Source organism: Nycticebus coucang, chromosome 3 (assembly GCF_027406575.1).
Source record: "Nycticebus coucang isolate mNycCou1 chromosome 3, mNycCou1.pri, whole genome shotgun sequence".
In the NCBI taxonomy this organism is placed as follows: Eukaryota; Metazoa; Chordata; class Mammalia; order Primates; family Lorisidae; genus Nycticebus; species Nycticebus coucang.
In genome coordinates this window covers 156,401,520-156,426,130 of record NC_069782.1, presented here as the reverse complement: position 1 = coordinate 156,426,130, position 24,611 = coordinate 156,401,520, and the positions used below count along the sequence as shown (strand labels likewise).

The window sequence follows — 24,611 nt, the reverse complement described above, 5'->3', positions numbered from 1 at the left end:
CCTACGTGTCTGGAGGTTCAGATTGATGGGGGAGTACTGGAATTGAGTATCAGAGTGTCGTTTCAGTAAATAACTAACAAAATAAACAAAACCATTGGAAGTCTTCAGCAGAACACAATATGAGCTGTGGATTTCCAAACCAAGTGAAAATGGATTTGGGCTTTCTGTAGGCAAGAGACTCATAGCCGTATGAGTTTTGTTTCTTTGTATGTTGGTTGTTTTTCAGCCTGGACATACGTTTCCTTTTAACTTTGAAATTCAAGTTCCAGTAACTGTGTCTGGTACTCAGAGGCACTTTGGTTCCTCGGTGATGACTATGGCTTCTCGGTTCCCTGTCCTTTTGTCCTGAGGAATCCCCACCATATATACAATGGCTCTCTTGATCCTCTAGATCCCCTGCTTTCCTTTTCATCCTTTTACTTTTTAGCCCCTTTCTCTGAGTTTCTCTAAGTTATCAGGTTTATCTTCTACCTCACTGAATCAACTTGCTATACTCAATTGCCCGCATTGTGCTTTTAAAATTAGCAATTGTTTATCTGTGTGCAACATGTGGAGATATGGCTGATTCCACCTTCAAAAAATGCTTGTTCTAGTTTCATAGGCTCAATACTCCCCCCCACCACACTCAAATTTTGTTAGAGACAGAAAAGAGAAACTCTCCAGATTTTTTTTTTTTTTGAAACAGAGTGTCACTATGTCACCCTCAGTAGAGTTCCGTGGCATCACAGCTCACAGCAACCTCCAATTCTTGGGCTTAAGCCATTGTCTTGCCTCAGCCTCCCAAGTAGTTGGGAATATGGACACCTGCCACAACACTCAGCTATTTTTTTGGTGTAGTTGTCACTGTTCTTTTTTTTTTTTTTTTAATCAGGTTTTTAGCAAGCTGGGGCCGGTTCCAACCCACTAGCCCCAGTGTGTGTAGCCAGCGCCCCAACCACTGAGCCACGGGCGCCGAGCCACTCCAGGATTTTTTATTTCTTACCGTTACTACATTTCACAGAAGACATTTCTTCTGAGTCCTCGGAACTCCTGATTATCTTGTCATAGTCACTGTTCTCTGCTTGGCCTTGTGGAAGAAGGCTTCTTTTCACTCATGTCTGACTTGTTGTGGTTTCTATAACTAGACTAGTGTTTTGGGTACAGGCTAAAGGATACAGGAAAAGCTGAGTTACTCTAAATTTGCTTTGTCCGTAGCATTGCTGATGAGGGACCAGCACCAGGCCTCTTCGCACTTCACACGTGGACACCCCCCTCTGTCAGGGTGGGGGAGTGTCTTTCATGGGGGTCTGTTCTCCACCTGGTGGCTGGTGGCAGGGTCCAGAGGTCCCCCCCACACCAGCCAGAGCCTCCTGGGCTCCAAGCCAGCCCTATCCAGGTAGAGAACAGCAGTGCGGCTCTCTGAGGTCTTCCCTAAATGGTTCTCAACTGTCCTCTCCTTCCTGATGGGAAGACGTGGTTGGGGTTAACCCTTTATTCCATATGGTCTTACATGCAGAAAACGTAGACAAAATATCTTGAGTTTTCTGATCTGGGGCTGCTACTAGAGTGCCTAGCTACAACACTGGGTGTTCCCTATTTTCACATTTCTCCAGTCCTTTCCATGGGATCTGGGCAGGAGGGATGAGTGGAAAGACCCCCTAGGGACTGCCAAAGGCACCAGGACCCAAAGCCCCTGAGCTTGAGAAACAGGGGCCAGTGCAGGGGAGGAGCCCTGAAAAGAGGGGCCAGTGCAGGGGAGGAGCCCTGCTGCCCCCTCATGTTACAGGGCCAGCTGCTCCTCAGCCTGGCTGGGGCCTGAGTAAGAATGGTCCAGTGGGCAGCTTGGCCCAGCTCTTCTGAAATACGCTGACCTGTGCCAGCCTGAACAGCAGGGCTGACACCAGCCTTTGCCAGCTTGGGACTGGCCCAGGTCCTGGTGCCTACTGGGGCCCAAGCTGCCCCACTTTGGGACAGAGGCCACCAGGAATTCCCAGGCTCTCTTCTGATCGGAAGCAGAACGCCTGTGATCCCCAGGGGTGTTTCCAGACCTCTGTGCTCTCTGGAAGGAGCAACACCTCCCAGCCTGCATCCTGAGTCAACACGGACACTTTGCCCATCTCTGCAGGGAGGGCTGGCCATTTCTTCACTAGGAAACATTTTTATTTCTGCCTTCCTGACTGGAGGAGTGGTGGAAGGCAGCTCTGTACAATTTTCCCACCACAGTAAAAATAAAATTTCCTCTAGACAGCCAACAACATCCTGAGACCAAGAAGGAAAACATGTACTTTCCTCCCCATCCTTTCTCATTTTTACCTTTTTTTTTTTTCTGTTTGTTTCTTAAAGAAACCCGTGTTTTGCGTAGCTGCCAGGAAGGCCTTGCGCGGGGACGCTTGCAAATCTGCAGAAGCCAGAGCCGCAGCAGCCCCCTGATCTCCCGTATCGATCGCCTCTAATGAGCGCCCGGGCAGCTGCGGCTAATGGCGGGCCGTCTGGTGTTAAGGGCAAATGTGGGGGAGATTATCAACCCAAGGGGCTTAACAGTTGCTGGACGGCCCAGAGCCCTCGGGGCGAGGATGCACTTGAGAGGTCACTGAATCAAATGAGGGGAAGATATGAGCCTGCCTCCACAAGAAATGCAGCAGGACTGGGGTTTTTTTTCTCCAACAGTGACTACAGGCATCAACAAAACCGTTACCTTCTGCTAGTCATTAGTCCCTGACCCTTGGCCCTCTAAGAAGACTCCTACTGGAGCCGCCTCGTCCTAATTATGACTCATCAGACGGCAGAAATCCTCCCCAATTAGGGGGGCTTAAGTAAAGGGCACTTGATGTGGCCAGGGTCCGCGCCTGGGTGAACCAGGGAGGGACAGACCTGCTCCAATGTCCTCGCCCTGAGCCTGCTCCTTACCTGGGGGGCTGCCATTTGATCTAATGTGCTTGATATTTCATTCACGGTGTTGCCTGCCACCCCACTCTGAGATCTGAAAGGGGCCAAATGAGTGGCCATAAGAGGTGCTGAGGCCAGTGGCCTCCAAGGGACAGTGAACCAGCAGATCCTACAGACAGCTCACAGTCAAATGTTAGCACAGAAAGGGAGCCACAGGTATCAGACAAGATAAAAAAAAAAAAAAAATGACCAGCAAATGCCTTCAGGGGTCAGGCATGTTACACATTCTGAACTTTAATAGCATAATGGAGTAATTGCAGCGGGAAGGAACCCAGGCCGGGCAGGAAGGAAGGACGTGCGGAGGCCAGCCAGCACAGGCAGCCAGGGAGGGCCCAGGGAGTGACAACCACATCCTCTGCCTTGCAAAAATGCCCAAACCACTGTTTATTTTAATGTTGTAAATAAGCAATTTAAATATTATCCTAGTTCCATAATAAGTAACATGGTAACATGATACCCTGCGGTTATAACTAATTATTTATTAGGTTTTTTTAAAATTCTAAGGCAGCGTCTTTGTAACTGGGAGATTTACGCTGGGTCAGATCATTAAAAACATGGGTGTGGATTGGCCCCTGCCACGTTTGGGAACATTGATCTCTGAAGCACAACTGACGGCCACGTTTTCTTTGTCAGCCTTTTCTACAGCTGGGGGAAGGTCCTTGAAAGGGATCACCCTACAAAAGGTCACCCCCCAAAATACACCCTGTATGCTTCCAGCCCCTCTGGGTACAATTGGCAGAAGAAAAAAAAGAGTCCAAGACGCCAGGGCTGATTGCCCAAGAAGCCCCTTAGTTCATAAGCTCCAATTTGGGCACATTCAGCAGTCGGTTCCCAGGAGCAAACACACAGAAGGGCATTTCCACTGGCCACACACACAGAAGGGCGTTTCCGTAATAAACTTTCCCAGGAATAAAAAACATGAAGTACATTAACTTTTACCAGTAGAACATAAAAGATAGTAGGAGCTGAGATGATCATTATTAATGAAGACAAGCATTGTGACTATCTTAATTTCTATTCGTTAATAAGATGTCACATAACTAGCCTAGGAACCCTTTCCTTAGCCCAATATTAGATACTATTGAGTACACACGGGAGAAGCAGGGTCTCCCGACCTCAGGCAGTCAGGGAACACCACAGCCAGTGCCTCTGTGAGCAGAAACCACGGAGGAGAGACAAACAGGCATCTGGGTGCTCTGTAGAGGAACCCCGGGTGCCAGGGATCAGGAAGAAGGGCCACAAGCCACAGACCAAGCCCAACCCGTGTACGTGGTGGCACAGTACAAGCAGGGGCCATGCCAGGAGCAGCTGTGGAGACCCTGGATGGGACACGGGGGGTGCTCCCAACCACGTGAACAAGACAACTCACTCACAGGCTTAGCCACATCAGAACAAGGGCACGGACGAGCCCTTTATGTGTGCTTTTCTTTACTTTCAAGCATTCTGTAATACTTTATTCTTAGAATGAGAAATATAATTTTTTTTAAGTGAATGGACACATCCAGCTGGGCAGAGGTGCATTTAAAAGACGTGTGGGAGGTTGAGAGGCTGGCAGAGCCCCAGGCAGGAGGCCCAGAAGGTATGGAGGAGGAGGCCCAGCACTGCCACACACTTTTCCCAAAGGTCAGGCTCGCCGTGTCCGGGTCAGGGAAGCCCTGCATGGCAAGGCTCTGAGTCTTTTTTTATTATTATTAATATTAAATCATAGCTGTGTACATTAATGCGATCATGGGGCACCACACACTGGTTTTATAAACAGTTTGACACATTTTCATCACACTGGTTAACACAGCCTTCCTGGCGTTTTCTTAGTTATTGTGTTAAGACAGTTATAGTCTACATTCACTAAGTTTCACATGTACCCTTATAATAAGCACTGCAGGTGTAATCCCACCAATCACCCTCCCTCCACCCACCTCCCCCCTCCTCCTTCCCCATATTCTTAGGTTATAAGTGGGTTATAGCTTTCCTATGAAAGCCATAAATTAGTTTCATAGTAGGGCTGAGTACACTGAATACTTTTTCTTCCATTCCTGAGAGTCTTTCATGCTGTAGATCCAGCTGGTTCCTAAGTCGGTGGCTTCCCCACCACCAGTGACAGGGGCCCCGTCCTCCCAGCTGAGAGAGCAGAGGCACCAAGGGCAGTTGGGAAGGTGGGGCTGTCGGTGTTTCTGACCAACCTGGAAAGCGCAAGTCAGGGTCAGGTTTGTGGCCCAGGTAGAGCATCTCCACATGGAGCCAATGCGGTGCAGGGCGGCCAGAGGCCCCATCTCTGCTCTCAGGAACCTGAAATACCTGGGGCACTTTGCCCTCTCCATGTCCCTTCTGCTGCAGTGAACCAGGTGAGGCCCCTGTCTCCCTGCCTAGGATACAAAACCCCACTGGGCAATTAGACGCCCGTCTGGTAACCAGGACTTCCCAGGGTTCCATGCATGCCCCCGCTCCTGGGTAACCCTCATGCTACGCTCCTGAGTCTTCCGTGCCATCTCAGAGTGCGGTGAGGCTCCCAGACTCACAGAGGACCCACCACCGGGGTGCGTGGTGACCTCACAGTGTGTGATCACACGTGAGCATTACCTGAAAGAACACGATCTATCCAAAAGCAGTTCCTTGCACACCAGGGACACTCAGTCACTCCACAGTGAAGTGAACTGCCTGGAGTCTTCCCAAAGGGCACCTCCCAAATCCCAGCTCAGCAGAATGAACACCAGTTAGACCAAGCTAGACTGCCTGGCTGGGCTCCTGTCCTCAACTACCAGCTGCAATCCCCTACCCATGAAAGACAGAGCGAGGGTGAGTGGACACTGAAGGGCCCACAGCCTCCTGCAGGGATGCTGGCTTCCCTCTCCGCAACATGCCCTGCGGCCTGGGACAGTGCTCAGATGACTATTGGCAGCCTTCAAAACAGGCTTGTCTTAGGATCAGAGGGGATGGCATGTGTGTCAAGGGCCACAGCAGTGGGACAGGGGGATGAGAAGGCCATGGAGGATGATGGAGGAAAACCAGAGACTCCTGAGCCTACTGGCCAAGCCCGCCCACAGAATTCCTGTCCTGGACACACAGAGACCAGTCCACAGGAAGTCCACAGGGCAGGCTGCAGTGGCGCCTCTGAACACACCAGGGCCAACTCCAGCTGAAGCTCAGTCCTGGGGTCATTCTGGGAAAGGCCCAAGGCAAGGAAGGTGGACACCCCAAGAGTGAGTCCCTCACTGTGCATACCACGACCAAAGAATGTGCCTTCCCCTCCAGGAAGAAACGGATCAGATGATACAGGAGCCAGGAATTCCCAACTTCAAACCCCCACTTGGTGTATGCAACGGCAACCTTCACTTCAGATTTCCCATCGATGTAAGCCCCAACCGTACTACAGCAACAGATTAATTAGGAAGCAGATGACCCTAAGAAGTTTCTGGCTTGGGAAAACAATTTCACAGCAATAGCAAAATGCATCTGCTATCATTTTATTCTTGATCTTTTCATTTGGTGGTCCTGTAAAACCACAGAAAAGCAAAGAATCTTAGCTCTGGAAGGAGTTTTCAAAGCCAACTCATTTCCTTTACTTCACAGAATTCCTTGCCCACAGCTCAGTAGCTATTTTTTGGAGGCAGAGTGGAGCTGGCATCAGTGCCCTGGTGCCTGGACTGGCATCCTCCTGGCCTGGCACAACCAGAAGGGCTTCTCTCCTACCAGGACCTCATAACCACACACACAAGGTCTTGGATGCAAACCCAATCAAGGTTTGGACATCCATCTCAGCTCCACAGGTGGACACTTCTGCCACCTAGGACTCAGCCGACCATGCTGGACAGTGAGGCATTAGCGGCTCATATTGAGTTCTCTGAACACATGCAGCATTCAGAGAATGTCCCTATCCCTACACTGTCTCTGGTCCACGTAAGATTCTCTGAACACTTCACGTGCTTTCCTGGTTTGGACCCTGCTCACTCAACATTGCTCTCAGCCTCCAATGACTTTCCTTCTCTTCACAGTCTGGGTCCTTCAAAATCTATACTAAGAGCCGAAAGTCAAGTACAACCTCCTCAAGGAAGGCCATCCTAATACTTCCTCCTCGCCCAGCTCCCAAGAAGCAGGAGCTGCCTGTAGGGAGCTGAGTACCACAGTACTACAGCATCATTTTTGGAACCAACCAGACTGTGATTCTCCTGAGGGTAAGATAGCCTTTATTTTTTTTTCCCTCTCTGTCCTTAGCATCCAACAAATGCCTGGCTCATCCAAGGTGCTAAATAGTTTCCACATGGCTGAAAATAAAACTAGAAATGGTTGAGGGCCCAGGATACACACATTAACACATCCAATCTCCACACTAACGAGATGTCAGGTGTGCGTAAATTTACGTGGGAATGCTGGGGCTCAGAAAGTTCAAACACCTTAAGAGTGCAGAGCGGGAGTTCCCAGGGAGGCAAGATGGGCTCTGAAATGCAAAGAAAGAGGTGGGGGGACAGGTTCCCAGCAAGGGCTGCCTCACCATCACCTGCCTCCTTACCACACAGGCACCGATTTTTGGAGTCCCTGACTAAACCCAGGGTTTTTCTTGTATGGTACATTATGCTGAGAGGGTGGGCAAAGCACAATGCAGACTGGAAATGACTATATTCTATGGCCCATTTGGGCACATGCAGAAGAAAATCAATAGTTTGCAAAGAATTTTCATTACATTTCATTATGACTGTACATCAAGGTAAGTAAAGGTGAGCAGGCTGCAGTCAAATGAACCAACAGGCAGTGAATGTTGTGCAGGGGAAGGTGTCAGCATTTCAACATGAAGAGCTCCATGGTTTTACCTCAGGATAATGACCAGGTGATAAAAGATCAGCACAGACAAATGGATGGGACACTTGCTCCCAGAGGTGGGATCCTCCTCACGGTGAATCGAAAGGCCAGTCCCCTGCAGTTCACGGCCCCTCGGTCTGAGGGGCAGGGGCTGGGAATGGAAATTCTGACACGTGGAATTCCGTTTTCTTGTTGTCTTTTCATGAAAAAGTCGGGACCCACACAAGGGCAAACCCACCAAGACCAGGGCCAAAGTGTGCAAAGATTTCAATTTCCAGGTGTAGAAGGATCCTTGGAGGGAACTTTTCTGTATCTTGACTGGGTAGTGATCACACAGATCTACAAAGTGGCACTACACACACACACACACACACACACACACGGCAAGTGCAAAACTAGTGAACCCGTGGAAAGTGGACAGTGTCAACACCAGCATCCTGGCCACAACAGCGCACTCCAGCTTTGCAAGACGTTACCATGAAGCAGAGGGGATACGGGGTCTCTCTACATTGTTTCTTATAGTTATCTCAGAATAAGATAGATTTTTCTGCAAAACTAGTCATTATTCAGGTTAAGACTTTGGACTTCACAGAAAGCATCATGAGAGGTAAGCAGTGGGCTGAGTTCTGTCCATAGCATTCACAGCTTCGTGGCTACAGAACTGTTTTCTTGTGCTCTGCGCTCCAGTTCCCATTTGCACTTTTCCAGACCTTGTCTCCCAGGACACTGCTCAGTTATTAGAAGTGGTTACTCTTCAGGGCGGGCTGAGAGTGCAGACCAAGGCCAAGATGGCCAGCCTGCCTCAGCCTCAGGGCAGCCTGTAACACACACGGTCAGCCGTGAGGGGGATGATCAGACTTCTGTCAAGTGTCTTTACTTTGAAAAAGCAAGAATCGTAAGAGTACAAGAAAATATGTACTTTTTACTGTCAGAGATGCAGCCATCTCAAGGGTGCCACTGGATGTCCATCCTCATTTCTCTTCCGTGTACGGCCCTTCCGTCCGTTTCTCAAACCCAGCCCCACCCCTCAACCCACAGGTGTAGAGCAGACAGCTCCATCGCTCTGTCCTCTGGGCAGTGCTTTTTCTCCTCGGCCTGGGACAGACAAGGCCAGGCCTAGAAACTGGGATAAGACCAATGTAAACATGAGAATACTCGGGAACACAGTGGAAGTCCACTGTTCTTCGGGAGTGTGGGTCACATGTGCCCTCAGCTTGGTAAACCTCGCACACAGGAGATACCACAGTGCCAGAGCTCAAACAAAAAGCATCCTCTGCTGATGAATCAAATGATGAATCCGGCCCAAATGAAGGCCGGGATTCCCAATCGTGCAGCAACTGCCGATAACTTGGGGGCTTCACCAACTATGTCTTTGGCAGGCTCAGATGCTCAACCCTCTTATCATTTCCACTGCAAGTTCTAAACCTTTTTGTTTGTCTTACAATCTTCAAGGCCCCTGGCCACTACTCTTACTCTAGAACTATTTTAACTCTATCATTTCAATCTGTGACCTATTTATGGGAAGTAATTAAAAAAGTAAAAGCCTGCAGTATGTCCTGTGTGCAATAAGACACAAGTGGCCAAGACCCGTGACTCAAACTGGCAGACGCAGGTTCCCAGCCTAGCACAGACCCCTAAACTGTGTGCCCAGCAACTTTGGCAGAAGTTAAGTCAAAACTAAAATAGCTCCTAATACCCGCTCCATCACACTGTGGCCAGCAGGACTCTTTGGGTCACAAATGATAGAAACACAACCCAAAGTGGTTTAAGAATTAAAAATAACCCATAGTCTTAAGTAAGCTGCAGGCATGGAGTCAGGGGTCAGCTACCCTGCAGCCTGACCTGGGCCCTGCTGGATCACACTACACCTCCCAGCCCTGCTTCCTTCTGCTTGCTTTGCTCTCAGGCAGATCAGACCACAGCTCCAGGCTCCAGTGTTGAGAGTTGCAATCCTAGGGAAAGTGCGCAACTCTCCAGAGGGCTCTAGCACAAGCCCTGAGAGGATGCTTGTGCCCTTTAGGGGTGACAAGCCCACTCTCCAGGCAAGCCCTGATGCTGAAGAGGAGGAGAGCTCTGGCGGGCCAGAGTTAGACTCCAGCTCAAAAATAAAAGTCAAACTCGGAAGGAAGGAAGGACGGAAGGGAGGAACGACGGGAGGGAGAGAGGGAGGAGAGAGGGAGAAAGAAAGAAAAAGAAATCTGCTTTTCCTAAGAAAACAATACTGAGCAGACAAAAACATATATAGATAGATCCGCTAAGCTCACTCGCAACTACCGATGGTTGGTCAGAGGCAAATTTTATAAGATGGGTGCAGTTCTACTTTTAAATTTAAAGACTTCCAATTTTGCAGGTCAGGTTCAGATTGCATTAAAAACATTGATTCAGAGAAATTAATTTGCAAAATAAATTTAAAGGAAAAAGTGAAAACCAAAACTACTTGTTTTCAGTTTCAAATTGAGACTTCAAGACATGCTGATGGCTTTGTGTTTGGTTTTTGCCTTTTTTTTTTTTACTCAGCCTCTGTCTATTACAGTAAAAATATATTGTAGAATCCAACTACCTTGGACACTAAGGCTTCAGTACAGCAGTTATTGAAAAGAATAATATTTTTGCTTCCAAGCCCATTAGTTCTATTCACAAAAGAAGAACCCATAGGAAATAGACAAGCAGTGATTCCCTCTTCTGTTTAAGAAGCTTCCTGTTTATATGTAGATGAAAGTATTGCAAGGTACTGATTTAAAGATCACTGATTAATACAAATTATCTCTTGATTGCCAAGAATCATATACACATTTGCAAATGAATAACTTAAATGAGCAATGTGTTAAAGATTTGATGAAATCACCCTATTCAAATTAGAGAGACCGTGTGGTATCTATAGGAATTCCTTACCTTCTGAACTACGAAGTCTCCTCTTTTAGGAATAACACTTTAAAAAGTGAGAACTCACTTTAGAATTCAAACTGGTTGTGGAGACTTGTAGTCACAGATATTCAGGAGGCTGAAGCAGGAGGATCACTTCAGCCCAGGAGTTTGAGGCCATGGTGAGCTATGGTCACACCACTGCACGCCTGGTTAACAGTTAGACTCCACCTCAAAAATAAAATGCAAACTCTCAGCTCTCCCATGGAAACTTGGGGCTTCTTATTTATTAGCGTTATCTCAGTAGCAGTGTTAGAGACAGAACTCAAACAAGCTGGGAGAGAGAAGAGGCAGGGCATTGGCATGTTACGGGGTGGGGGTCGGGATGTGAGGGCAGGGCATCACCAGGCCCCTCCCAGCCCCGCTTCTACAGGTTGGTTTGTCCCTCACTCGGGTTTCTTCTGTGAGGTCAGGGCTATGGCTTCTGGGAGCTTCTGGTAGCTTCTGGGCTTATGTCCCAACTCCATAACTAGAGAGAAAATATATTCTTTAACTCTCTCGGCTGGGTTAAATTAGATTTAGACTGCACTTTGCCAAGTGAACACACCCTGATCAGCCAGAAGACCAGAAGAATGGGGACTCCAGAGTGACTCAGCCCAAGCTCCACCCCCACCCTCACGAGGAAGGGCAGTGGGACGGAGGTGGGTGGGGTCTGTACCACCGCCTTCGGGTCTCCCTGGCAAACAGATCCAGGGCAGGGCTCAGCGTTCGATCAGCACCACACAAGTCCCAGCAGCGTGGTGAGGTCCATACGCTGGTCTGGTCTGTGGTGCAGCTATGCCAAGATAAGAACGGCCCCCAGCATGGAAATCAGTGCCCTGCTCCCTGTAGCAATGAAGTCTTAGGATCAAAAAAAGAGGAAAGGTCAGTTCAGCCAAACTGCGTGTGCAGTGGCTCACTTGTCCCTGGGCAGACAGGTGACGCTTCCATCCGCTACTCTGAAAGGTCCTAAAGACGCAAAGATGAGTAACACATAAGCCATTCCTTATCGTCTGGTAAGAGAGATGGTATTAGACACAAAAATTACAGTGTGCTGATGGCTGGTGAACATTAGGTCAAGGTGATAGCAGCAAATCCCTGGATGAAGGCTACAGTCTCATTCAAAAGAGAACGCCTGCTCCGTGGAGCCCGCAAGAGCAAATACGCCGCACAGCAGACGGTACCAGCCTGTCCTGCAGACCCCCTGGGTCCATTCTGACCAGGACCCCAGGGGCTATGATCCGGACCTTTGTCCTGAGCACTGAGTCATCCTTGTTTCCCAATGTGCATCCTCATGTCACAGTCTCGGCTCTGGGTTCCAACTTGTCTTCATTGCAGAAGCTCAGAGTCTCACCTTGAGCTCTCCTCTGCTTTCAGACATGAAAACCCCTCGCGGACCATTCCGGAGCCATGCCAGAAAATTACCCTTGCTAATGACAATGAGATAAAGAGTGTACCTCTGTGCCAAGCAGCATGCCTGCGCTATCTCTGCAGCAACTGTCAGGGAGAAAGCAATCCAGAGTCGCATTAAAAGAGAGAACCGAAAGTATTGTGCTCTCTCAGGACAGGGAAAGAAAACGCACATCTTTACTTTTGTCTGCCGACAGATGTCTCTACCTTGGAGGACGCCCTCCCTGCCTGCAGATGGGTCAGGTATCCGAGCGCTGGCTCACGCCAACCACCGTACTCGAATCCCCTGCTTCTGCCCTCTCTCTGAAGAATACTTAATCTTAATGATATTTCTTGCAGATACACATTAATTCTGCATTGTTCCAGTCACAGAAAATGCCAGCTTCTTGGACTATGGTATTAAACATTCATTTCACATTTCTGTGTCCAAGATTGAGTCTTTCCTTTGTCAGGGACACTGCTGTGTTACTGGAATACCCGCTTTACTCAACCTCTGGTCTCTCCCCAGGCTCCAGAGTTTTCTGTAGTTACCTTGTGGCCTCCAAAGGCTTTGCAACCCTCTTTTCTTGCCCGTGGCATCTAAGTGGCCTGGGTTATGCCTCATCACACCCTAAGTCGGCTCAAAACTGCCCTGACGCAGCCTCCAACCTCTTCCTAAGAGCCTTTAAAACTTAAGTGCCAATTCCAACTTCTCTGCGTGGCCTTCTAAGGAGAGGCAGAGACAGAGACCCAGGCAGGCAGGTACAGAGACGGAGATACACAGAGAGGAAGAAGTGTCACGATAAACTCAACAGAACTCTCAGACCCACCAGGAGATGCTGAGTCTCCACTAACTAATTCTCGATTCTTCCTTTTCTGGTGTCTTGACTGCTTCGGGCTTTTCTCTCAGCCAGGGAGCTGTTCAGTGCAAAACAAAAATCATAGGAAATGCCTTGGTAACAATGCAGGACAAATTAGCCGTCAATAGATACGATTTGTATAAAGTTCTTTCTGATTAAGAAAACGATACTTGTTTCTTCATTTCACAAAATCATTGGGAAGAGAAGGCCGCATGGAACAGAAATCAAGTGCTGAATCATGAAAGACAGAAGATCAAGGGCTTTCATCCAGGAAACCTTTAGCTGAAGACAGACAGAGAGAGAGAGGAGAACATCAATCAGATATTATTTCCAATTATTTTTCAAATTGGAACAGAGAAAGAAAACACACGCACACAGAAGCCTGACATGGTGTTACTCGAGTCTGTTGCTGGAAGGAAAGTCCTTGCTTATATTGAAGTAAAGTTCTGAAAATAAGCAAAGAACAGATTTATTGATTTTGGGGGAGCCTGGGTGTAAAAAAGAGAAAGAATAAAGAAGTGCTCTTTGCCCGCTCTGTCCAAATGACATCCCCAGTGGCCTCCCTAATGGTGGGGGAGGGGAGGGGGCAGGTGCCTACTCGGGCACATGGACAGAACTGCCCTTAGGCTAGGGCTAATGGTATTGGCTGGGCCTGCTGTAAGCCTCTCTTTTCTAATAGCCAACTTTCTATGTGCGAGAAGACAGACAGATATTGATTGGTCCAAATGCCCTTGAGTTGACAACATCTGAAATGAAAATCCACAAGGCTAGCACAAACTTTCTGCAAGTTCAATTTCTAGAATCCGATTATGACACTGGGCTGTGAAACCATTCACACATGTAAAAGGCCTCTCTTTTTTTGTACCCCCGTTTGGCACCTGTAATTGGAAGGAGTTAAGTGGCTTCATCAAGCTTGTTATTCAAATATCCAACAGGAAAAGGCTACCGCAGGCTAATCTTGGGGTGATTAAAGGAAGAAGCGTTCTTTCGCTGGTAAAGGCTAATGTCTGGAAAGAAATGGACCCAGGCCACTCGTCACTCCCCTCCTGAAACAGGAGTGACATGCAGCTGAAGGTACGTGCTCCTTAAAAAGCTAATGCACAGAGCTGCGGCTGGGAAGTTAGTTCTCAGAACACCTGTGAGGAGTCTCCCTGACTGCGTTACTTGGGCATTTGGTGGGTAGCAGAGCCTCCATTTGGGGGCTCTCATTACTCTATCACGAAGAGTGTTTTTTTTTTCTTTTTCCTTCCTCTCTCAAATAAGATGCTAAAGTTGCAGTTCATAATCGTCAAAGTCCTAGAAACAGCGAGGTTTGTGCTACTCCATCCAGCTCTTAATGAAACACACGTCTGTATTCTACAAATTCCCCTTGATCAATACATCGACTGCAGTATAACCCTAAACAAAGCACTATTCCACTTGAAGCCCATGCTGTTCTTGCCTTAGTAGTTATTTAGGAGCATAAAAAGGCAAAACCTTTCGGGATTGGCATCTGGACATTTGTGCCAAGGAACCTGAAGAAGGAACACACGTGAAATATATTCAGTCATCGATTGGAAACACTCATCCTTTATGGCTTCCAGTCTCTCTCCTCATTAATCTTAGTTAACCCTCTCAAAACAATGCCAGCTCTGTCGCTCTAAGTATCAAAAACCCACCAGGCAGAGAAGGCAGCTCCCTAGGAAGGGTTTGTTGCCAGGCATGAGCAGATCCGTCTTAGAAAGTGCCACTGCTTTTTTTTGTGAAACAGTAAAACAAGAAAAATAGCTTTCTGTAGGATGGGGCCCCACTTCAACCAGAGGAGAGATGGGCAGGACAGCTTGCTGCTGGCACCAGCTACAGGGAGTCACTGTCAGCATAAACCCAGTGTCATCTAAGGCCAGAACCAGAGGAGCCAGCCCCACCTATGGGGACTCAGCAAATCAAAGTATTGTGACGTGCTCAGCTCAAGAAAAGGCACTCTCCAGTCCCATGTCTGGGGCCTCAGGATGACACAGTCCTCTTAAACGCAAAAGAAATAGTCTCAAACACAATCGCTGTGTTCCCTACATCCCCGTTTGGCTACTTTATATGAAAGTGAACCTCCCTTTTCCACCAAGCAGAAAGAAATGCCTTGCTTCATTCCTTCCTTGCCCACAGCAAATCGGGGTCTTGGTTCCACCTCATCATGCCAGCAGCCAGTCCCAGACTGCCTTGCTGCCCCCCAGAACAGCCCATAACAGTCCTATAGCCCCGATCCCAACTTTCATCCCTTCTAACAAGAGGCAGGGGTGCAGAGGAAAAGAAAAATGTGAAAACTTAAATACAAAATTCTAAAACCTCCTAATTCTAAAAGAAATAGAGAATTCCTGGGAAGAAAAAAATATTAGCAATCACCACCTACCTCACGACAGCCAAAGTTAAAAACATTTCCCACAGGAAACCCTAACTGCTGCCATGAAGCCCTGTATTTAGGCTGCCAAAATCGTTAAGAATGGTGCTCCAAAAGGAAAAAGCCCCTTCTGAATTCATGAAGATCAACATCTGAATATGTATTAAAACTAAAGTCTAACCCATTCATAAGAAGCAAAGAACGCCAGCCTAACTTGTAGGTGGGTACCGGAGCTGCTGGGCCCTTCCTGGGGAGCAGCACCCCAGGGAGTGCATGCTAAATGAATCTGACTCACACTGTGTCCTGATACCATGGTTTCAAAGGGCAGACAGTATGATCCAGGGGAAAAAATCACATAAATCTCTTCACCCAGAGGAAGATGTGATCTCAGAGCAAAATGGGGAAACAGTTGGTGCCAACGCCGGGACTTTGAGTCAAGATAGCAACGTGTTCATCAGTGGTCTCACATAGCCACGAGTTGGAAACAGTTCTTGGGGTTATTCCTGAGTACTACGAGTTAGAAATGCCCCAAACACCCAGAACCAGCCTGGGCGGAGGGCAGGAGCAGCACTGACCCTGGGACACCGCAGCTGTCACCCAAGAGGGCTCCTCTGGGATCCTTCATTCCCCTCTGAAGCCATCCTGGAGGGCATTTATAGCCACATCACAGCTCCGAGCAGTGGCTCTGCCTCCCTCTGCCCAGGTGACAAGTCCTCCAATTTCTCCACACCTCTGTCTCCTCTGGTACAAAATGGAGGTGATGTTTTATAGCCAGAGGCCTTGTGGCCATCAGAATGGCCCATGGGCTCTGAGACGGCAGGTCCCTCCCTGGGCCCTTGCACTCTTCATCCCACTCTCAGCTCCAAACAAATTTTGTCTACTTCCAAAGAGAAAATCTGTCTTCTTACAAATATAAAATCAGCCATGTTAAGAACAGCTGGACAAATGAGCATTAATCTTTGAAGGCTGTTTCAAAAAGTGAGTTCCAATGTATTTTTGAGAAACGTTCCACTTTCAGGGTGGGAGAGGGGTCAGCGGGCCTCCCAAAGTGACCCAGGCAGGGTGCCAGACTAGAGGGCATGGGTCTGCCTTGGCCTAAAGTCAGAGTTTGTCAGAAACACCCAAACATCTAAAACACTCCTTTTTCCTCCATTTGTGAATCAACCGACCACCGGATGAGCAGCCAAAGGAGAGAAAGGATCCAGTAAGAAACATCTGACTGTCCCATCTCTGAGGTCCTGGCTCTGCGGCTTTGTGTTGACCGGGCTGCTAAACGTCATCTACAGAGCGGCCCTGCCCACTCTGGGTCCTCATGACAGCGTCCTTATCACACTCTGGTAGACTCTGCAGAGCCGGGACCCCTGGGGGTGGAATCTGTGACCTAATTGAGCGGGCAATCCCATTTCAGCCCATCAGCAGGGCCCTGGGCTCTGCACAGCCACAGTGGACAGCACCTGGCCCCGCTGGGCGCAGTCACAACTTGCCTTCCTCGGCGGAGTGGGCAGGAGTCAGGTCTACCTGGCTGATTACAGAGGTATTGTCCAGTCGGACCCTCCACGCTGGGCCAGCTCCATGCTGGGGACCAGAATCTGCACTTTGCTTTTTGCAGAGAACAGTGCTTTCTTCACTGAGAACAAAAGAGCCACTGAAAACAGCCACCTGTTTGCACATGTAAAAAGCATGTGATAGGCTGGGCTGCCACAGGACGGCCTGAGGACAGGACCGCAGCCTCTCTGCCTCCACGCTGTCTCTGTGGCAGCCTCCCTTCTGGCTTGTCCTGTAAAAACAAACAAAAACAAGTTTTTTCTAATTTCACAGTAACACATTTTTTTTTTGTAGGAAATTCATTAAAAGGCAGAAAAAAAGAAGGAAATTTTAAAACACCTCTACTTCTAATTCTTCTTCCAAGAATAACCACAGTTTTGGGTATATTATCCTAATTTTCTTGCCATGAGCTCATACACGTATATTTCTTTTAAAGATGTAATTACACCCTACATGCTATTTTATGGCCTGCTTTTTTTCACGTATCTCAAGTCCTTAAATAGTTTCTTGCAGTGTCATTTAAAGGATGCAGAGTTGTAGCACCGAGTCTCTACCCAAATAAATGCATAAGGACATCCTCGCCTGGCTGAAACTTTGCCCATGCCCACAATTATTTCTTGAGGATAAAGTCCAAAAGAATTTGTTTAGTTCAACTGACGTGAATTTTTTTTTATTTAGAACAAATTATTTTTTTTAATGTAAAAAGAAATAACAACTTCATGAGTTAGAAAATTGCCGCACTGTTGTCCAGAGCACAGCCCCCCCCCCCCCCCGCCCCGGCCATGTGCTCCCTTAACACTCTCTGTGCTGTGGGTACCACCTTTCTGTGCCACCACCTGCATGAACAGCACCGCCTCCTTCTCAGTTGGGCCTCTACAAGAACCATCTCCCTCTGGAAGCCTCCACTTCACTTTTAGCCTCCCCTCTCCAGTCCCAAGAGGAGAGGCCAGTGCCTTCCCGGCAGGAAAAGACACCTCGGCCACTTGCCATTGCCCCTGCCCAGGGTCAGCACCCCTGCTCTTGGGCAATCTGCCCCTACTGTCCAAGACAGGAGGTGTCACACTTGAGGGGGGATCTGTACAAGGCAGTGGGGCTGTTGAGTCATACTTAGCCCCCTCCCCCAGGAACTGACACCCAAACTCAGCATGGCCAGATCTGCTGCTCCCTGGGGGCTCCCCACTCTCTGAGAGATGCTACCTGAACCAGGAGACCAACAGTAGATTTGTCTTCAGTCTCCCTCTGCCTCTCTCAATAATCACGGCTCAACCACAAAGCCCTGGCAAGTTTCCCTTCGGAATAATTTCCCACAGGTGCCAATGTGATGATCGGACGTGTAGAGTGAATGCTTGGCACCACTCCTAGCAAGAAGCCTTCTCCACAATTGTATACAATGTATGTGTGTGTGTGCATGTACGTGTGCACGCATACACACACTAACCTTCGGCTGCGCTCTACATTGACTCAGGAGTAGGAGCTTTATAACCATGAATCTGAGTTCTCCACTCTGCTCAAACCCTTCCTGGACCTCCTGCCATTGCCAGGGACAAGCCGGAGATACTTGCGTGCCTTACATCACCCCTCCACCAGAGTCCACCTCTTCCTCCTTCCCATACACTGGACCCCCATGACCCCTCCACGTGCTGTTCTAGATGGCACTGTCCCCCATACAGCCTTCAGCCACACACAAGTGTTCATATTTCGATTTGCACTGGTCACACTTCCTATGCAGCTACCACTGTGGACAGCACAGATTAGGAACAGTCTTACCGGGCAGATCCTCCCAGACGGTGCTCCCCCAGACCCAAAGGGCATGACTTGGCCTCTCCAAAGGACCATAGTGTTTCTTTCCCCTGGTCATTTTACCCGGGGAATCTGAGAAGATACCAATGAATCAGTTTTCAAAAGCAAAACCCATAGTAAATTTGTAAGCATCATTCTTCTTAAATTTTTGGATTTTTTTTTTCCCCAAACCATCTCCTCAGCTCCTGGGTAACAGATCCCACATGTAACAAACTGGCTACCCCTTTCCTTGCCTGATGGCAAAGTCTAATTTCCTACTGTGTGTTTTCTAAAGGGAAGCCTCCTCCACCTGCTTAATGCTCCAGACAGAGTCTGTCCTTGCCTGTGTACCCACCAGCCTGGGCGCCCGGAAGCATCACACAGGAGGCCTCATCTCTCTGAATGTGCCCATGGAGCCTGGGGCACACAGAGACCTCCCTCGGGTGCTAGATTCACGCGGGTCTCCACCACACAGCCCGCTGCCCTCATTGCAGGGACAGCCACAGCTTGATGCAGCACACACAACCATATAGACCATCCAACTGGGAGGAGAGCCAGAAGTTCAGAACCCACCCAACCAGCACTCCTGAAACCTCACACAAGCGAACCCCTCTTGTTAACACATGAAAGGCTCCAACTACTATGAAAGGGAAGAGAAAGTGAACCAGGGGAGGAAGCAAGCCACGGTCCCGTCCCGTGCATTAATGCCTAATCACCAATTAGCAAGACAGCCTTCCGCACACTGTGGGGAGGAGCCCGGAGGAGCCGGGGCTGCAGCCAGGAAGGGGTGGGGGCCCCAGGGTGAGCCAGAGGAAAGGACGGTGGAGGACAAACAGGAGGAGGAGGAGGAATACAGTCCCACCCTGTCCCCAGTTTGCCCAGGGCCCACCCTGCTTTCCCCAAACATGCTGGCCCACTTCACAACCAGCTGGCACACTGAACACTTCTAACGTCAACATATTAATAAGGCACTTTCTCAAGCTTCACCAGGGAAGTTTGCCTTTGCTTAAGGAATTCCTAGCCCAGGCAAGCAGTGGGAAGCCTGCCGGGAGTGGGCTTGTTAAGATCAGCTGGCAGCGTCCCGGCAGGCTGCCCGCAGCCAAGTAGAATCTCTAAACATCATCACGGGGCATGAGGAGCAATTCCAGGGATCAAAGAGAAAAGCGAGATGAAGTTAATTGGCACTGAGAAAGCAAAGACCCAACCTCAGATTTTCAGTACAGCCTCCACCGACCAGAAGGCTTGGCGGGAATCTGAGGGAGACCCAGGGTCACCATTACCCTTTCTGCATGGCCTCCAGAGACCCTGGCACAGGGGCAATCACAGCTTCAGTGGCACCCATCTGCAGGACGGCGATAGCCCCACTGTGTGGCCTCTACAGGCCTTCGGAGACCAAATCATGTGCATTGCTGGAGGAGCCAGCAGGAAGTGAGCACGAGGACAGAGTGACAGCTGCACCCTGCACCTGCACCTGCACGCCCCCCACATCGGACTCGGCCACTCCGCCGTACCCAGAGGGTGGCTCCCACTGCGCAGAGCAGCTGGTGGGCAGGCAGTGTGGGGAGAAGCTTGGGGAGCCTCCAGCCCAATCGAGCTTTGTACCGGGACCCACCTTCCCAGAGAGGAGGAGGACAGAACAGACATGTCACTGCAAGGAAAGCAGGACAAGCCCCGCCTCCAAATTCCTCTGGACCATGTGGTGGCCCCACCCAGGGGCATCCTGTACTTCTCCACATAGGGACGCAAATGATGAGGTGGACCCTCCTTAGCGCTGTCCAAGGGTCGTCACCTGAACCCCACTTTCCAGGGCTGGCTCCATACCTGCTGTGCCTGGCTGAGAAAAAGGCTTTGCATGGGCGCTACACAGGTGTGTCGGAATGGCGTAAACTTCTCCCTTCACAGCTTGGGCAGTGGTTCCCCGAAAAAGAATACTTTTGCTTAGGACGTAAAGCAGCTTCCGTCACTCCTGTGTGGCCCCTACAACTGACACACGCTCAGGAGGAGCCCGGGCTTTCTCTAGTTTCCTTCCTGAGTCAACACAAAGCAGCCTTTGGGCTTGATCCACCATCAGTGCTGAAAGGAGTGGACGCAATTCACAGTTTAAAATGGAAAGAAAATACCGGCTAGGCATCTGTAGCACAGTGGTTACAGTGCCAGCCACATACACTGAGACTGGCAGGTTCGAACCCAGTCTGGGCCTGCTAAACAACAATGACAACTGCAACAAAAAATAGCCAAGCTTTGTGGCAAGCGCCTGTAGTCCCAATTACTTGGGAGGCTGAGGCAGGAGAATCGTTTGAGCCCAGGAATTTGAGGTTGCTGTGAGCTGTGACACCACAGCATTCTACCAAGGGTGACATAGTAAGACTCTGTCTCAAAAAAAAAAAAAGAAAGGAAAGAAAAGAAAAATGGAAAGAAAATACCAAATGAGGGTATCCTTTGTGGGGCAGGGGGCATTGGTGTCTACCAATGGATTCATCTTAATGTCTAAGGATCACATATTATGCAAGCAGTGCTAGACCCAGAGAGGCCGCCTCATTCACATTGTTCTGCCTACAATAGCTAGAAATGGCATTTCCATTCCACCTCACCAACTCAGTGATAGAAAAAAATACCCTCTGAAAAAATACTGACCTTAAGACCCTACAGTGCGCACTGGCCAGGGCCCAGCTGCAGGGCCCGACACTGGTTTGTTCTCCATTTCCTCCCCAAATAGCAACCCCCTCAGAATTAAGTTAGTCGTGGGTGCCGACACCATCTGCCTTTTTGCTCCTACCCCGCCATCTCCCCCCTCCACGAAGTGTGGCCAGGCAGTGGGGCTGCAGTAGCCACCGGCTGTCCTTGCCTGTAGCTGCTGAAGCCGCTGACTGCTGCTCTGCGCTGATCAGCCGGCCCCCAAGGCCATGGCTTAACAAGCCCGGGTAGAAGTGGATGGGAGGGGCTGTTCTCTTTCCTCTGCAAAGAAAACAAAATTGATGGAAATAATATAGAGAAGCCTTCCACCCCCACCCTTCCTCACACAGGAATCGGTTGGTAACGGGTCGCGATCCACGGCCACCTCCCTACCACCGGAGTTCCACCCAGCTGGGAAACCCCAGTTTGCTCTGACACCATCTGATTCCAGAACTGTCTTTACTCTCACACTCTTAGCTCTAAGCCCCTGAAATTATAATAAACCAAAGAGGAACCTCCCCGAAGGCTTTATGTAGTAATAATTTCATCACATATAAAGATAAACTAAAATTATTTTCAAAAATGAAGAGTCTTGACAGAAAAATTCATATCTATCTCTCAGACTTTAGGGTTAGGACTATAGTTATAGTGTGGAGGTTAGATTTAAGTATAATTAACAGAAGAGGATTTTTTTAAATCCTTAATCTGGGATAAATTGATAAAATAAAAAATTTCTAGAAGTAAAGATTTTCTTCATCCTAAGAAGAAAGGGAAGACAATAAAATTGGGCTGACAGGATGGATTTCCCGATCAGAAAGATCCAGGAGGGGCAGCCTGAATGCAGGGGTTCTGAGGCGGGGGTGATCCCCGCCACCATGCCCAGGGGCAGGAAATGCCGACGCGACCAGAGCAGACAGCTCCCGCCCTCGGGTTCACACTCCACCTGGGAGAAACAAACAGGTAATGAGGAAAAGCATGTGGGGTGCGCAAGTCAGAAGGAAAGACAGGGCCAGGGTGTGGGGCAGGGTTGTCAGAGCCTCGGATCCTTTCCAAACAGTTTGAGACTTGTGTCAGATTGGTCTAAGCACCCTAAGGCTCTGTGACCCAGGGATCTGGGTGTGTAGGTCACGTGGCCCAGGGGCAGCGGCAAGGTGCTTTCCAAACTGTGGGGTGTGCTGTGCTCTGCTTTGCAGGCCTGAATATCACAGCCATTGTGCCCCCAAGGATGCCTCCTTTGAGGTCCACAGCCTCTACTGGTCTAGTCACTTCGCCATCCCCTGCTGGTGGCACCAATGTGGAGACCAAACTGCTCGAAAATGATCTGAGGCACTGACAACACTCCCCCTGTCACACCGGGGGCCCGGCTCATGTGCTTAGGTGGCTAGGTCATTGTGCCTGCCAGCAGCATTCTAAAAAAAAAAAATGTGAAGCCTGGGTGGCGTTAGGCCCTAATAATGCAGGTCAGATACAAACTAAGACACAATGTGATGATGACACAGGGAAAGAGCAATGTTCTAAACAAAGTCCAAATTCTTTCTTCCTGGGGGTCCATGGAAGGTTTCAAAAAGAGGTGATATTGTACCTGAGGTTTTGAGGAATGAATAAGAGTTTTTCAGACTGAGAAGAGAAGGAAGGGCCTTCCAGGCAAGAAGAAGAGCAGACTTGAAATCACAGACATGGTACAAACTTACAATGTCTAAGTGAGGCCAAGTAATTCAGGGTGGGCAGGGCAAGTGTCAAGAGGAACAGAGACAAAGCTGGAGGAGGCGGCTTGGGCTGTATTATGAGACCCTCGTTGGTCACAGTGAGGCCTGGATCTGCCCTGCAGACAGCAGTATGCAGGAAATCAGAGCAGAGCTGGCTCTGGGGCAGGTTATGTGCAGGGATGTTCCTAGAGGCCCCTGTGGCCAAACGTGAGACAAGGCAGCTAGGTGCTGGAGAAGGTTGTGGGGTGCAGACTGGAGCAGCAGGGTCACTCCATTGCTGGGACAACATAATCACACAATCAGCAGCTCAAAAATCTACACATTTGTCATCTCACAGATTCTATGTCAGAAGTCCAGGAAGAGCCCAGCTGGGTCTTCTGCTCAGGGTCGAAAAGTATCAACTAGCACAGGGGCTTGACTGGGGAAGGGTTCACTTCCCACTCTTATGATTGTTGGTGGGACTCAATTCTCTGTTGTTTTTCTTCTCATTATTACCTGGAGGCCACCCCCAGCTTTGGAAGGGCACCCACAGCCTCTTCCCATGGGAGGCCCTAACATCACCATTGCCTCCTTCACAGTCAGCAGGGACAGAGAAACTCCAGCGGGACTGGCCCTGCAGTCCTGGGTCGAGTAATCACATAATCACCTACATCCCGTCTCCTGTGCTGTATTCTGTAAGTTAGAAGCAAATTTCAAGCCCTACCCACTCACAGAGCAGGGGACCAGGGACCACGGGGCCATTTTAGAGTGTGTCCACCAGGGAAGATGACGCTATTCCCTACTGCAGAGGAAGGGGAGGGCCGCTGTGCACAGCCACACAGACGCAGGACCAGAATGGAGATGAAGACAGACAATGGCCCCCCGTGGCAGAAGGGGCTGCACAGGGAAACCTGGGACAGTGTGGGGGCACAGCCAACAAGGGCAAGAGCAGCTGTGTCTCTGACCCCAGGTCCTTCCCAACACAAAAACAAACTGTTTCCTGCCAGGAACCAGGAGGGAGAGTGATCAATGGTGCTGCGTGCCAAGTCCTCACATGACATGATTCTGGTGGCAAGAGATGTCCAGAAAAGGCAAATCTGTGGAGGTGGGAGGTAGATGGGTGGTTCACTGGGGCTGGGCCAGGATGGAGAGAGACTGCAGTTGGGCACAGGGGACTCCTAGAGTTGATGAACATGTTCTAAATAGGCATTGTGGTGATGGATACATAGCTCTGTACGTTTCCCAAAAACACTGACATACACTGAAAATAGGCACGTTACAGGGCATGACTATTGAACCTCAAAAGAGCTGGTTAAAAACCCTGTGGCTGGATAGCACCGCCCCAAGGAGGGTTGGTGCAGCTGTAACAGACAGGTGGGTGACGCTTTGCTCACAGTAACATAAGCCCACTCTCCTCCCCAGGAGAGTCACAGACTCAGAGGGTGGGGCTGATGCAGCAGAGATGGGAGGGTCGTGGGCGTGACCTCACCCAGGACAGCCCCAAACTGCAGGAAGGTTTGATTTGTTCTTGGCACTTTGGGTCACCTGTGTTGAAACCCTGGTGCCAGTGGGGGAACCCTCGTCACCCTCCCCTGTGCTAGGTCCTGCAGCCTCTGCCCCCCAGGACCAGCAGCGCTGTGCTGGAGTGCCTGGGAATCCTGGGTAACTGGTGCCTTGAAATCAGAAACTCAC

General features: G+C 49.5%; 1 long non-coding RNA gene across 1 annotated transcript in view; it reads right to left on the bottom strand.

Moving 5' to 3' along the window:
* Positions 1–20,513, bottom strand: part of LOC128582539 (uncharacterized) — a 69,366-nt gene extending 48,853 nt beyond the window's left edge. The window contains exon 1 of the long non-coding RNA XR_008379067.1: positions 20,383–20,513. This is a non-coding gene — a long non-coding RNA (uncharacterized LOC128582539). The remainder of the gene's footprint in view (positions 1–20,382) is intronic.
* Between the last annotated feature and the right edge of the window lie 4,098 nt (positions 20,514–24,611).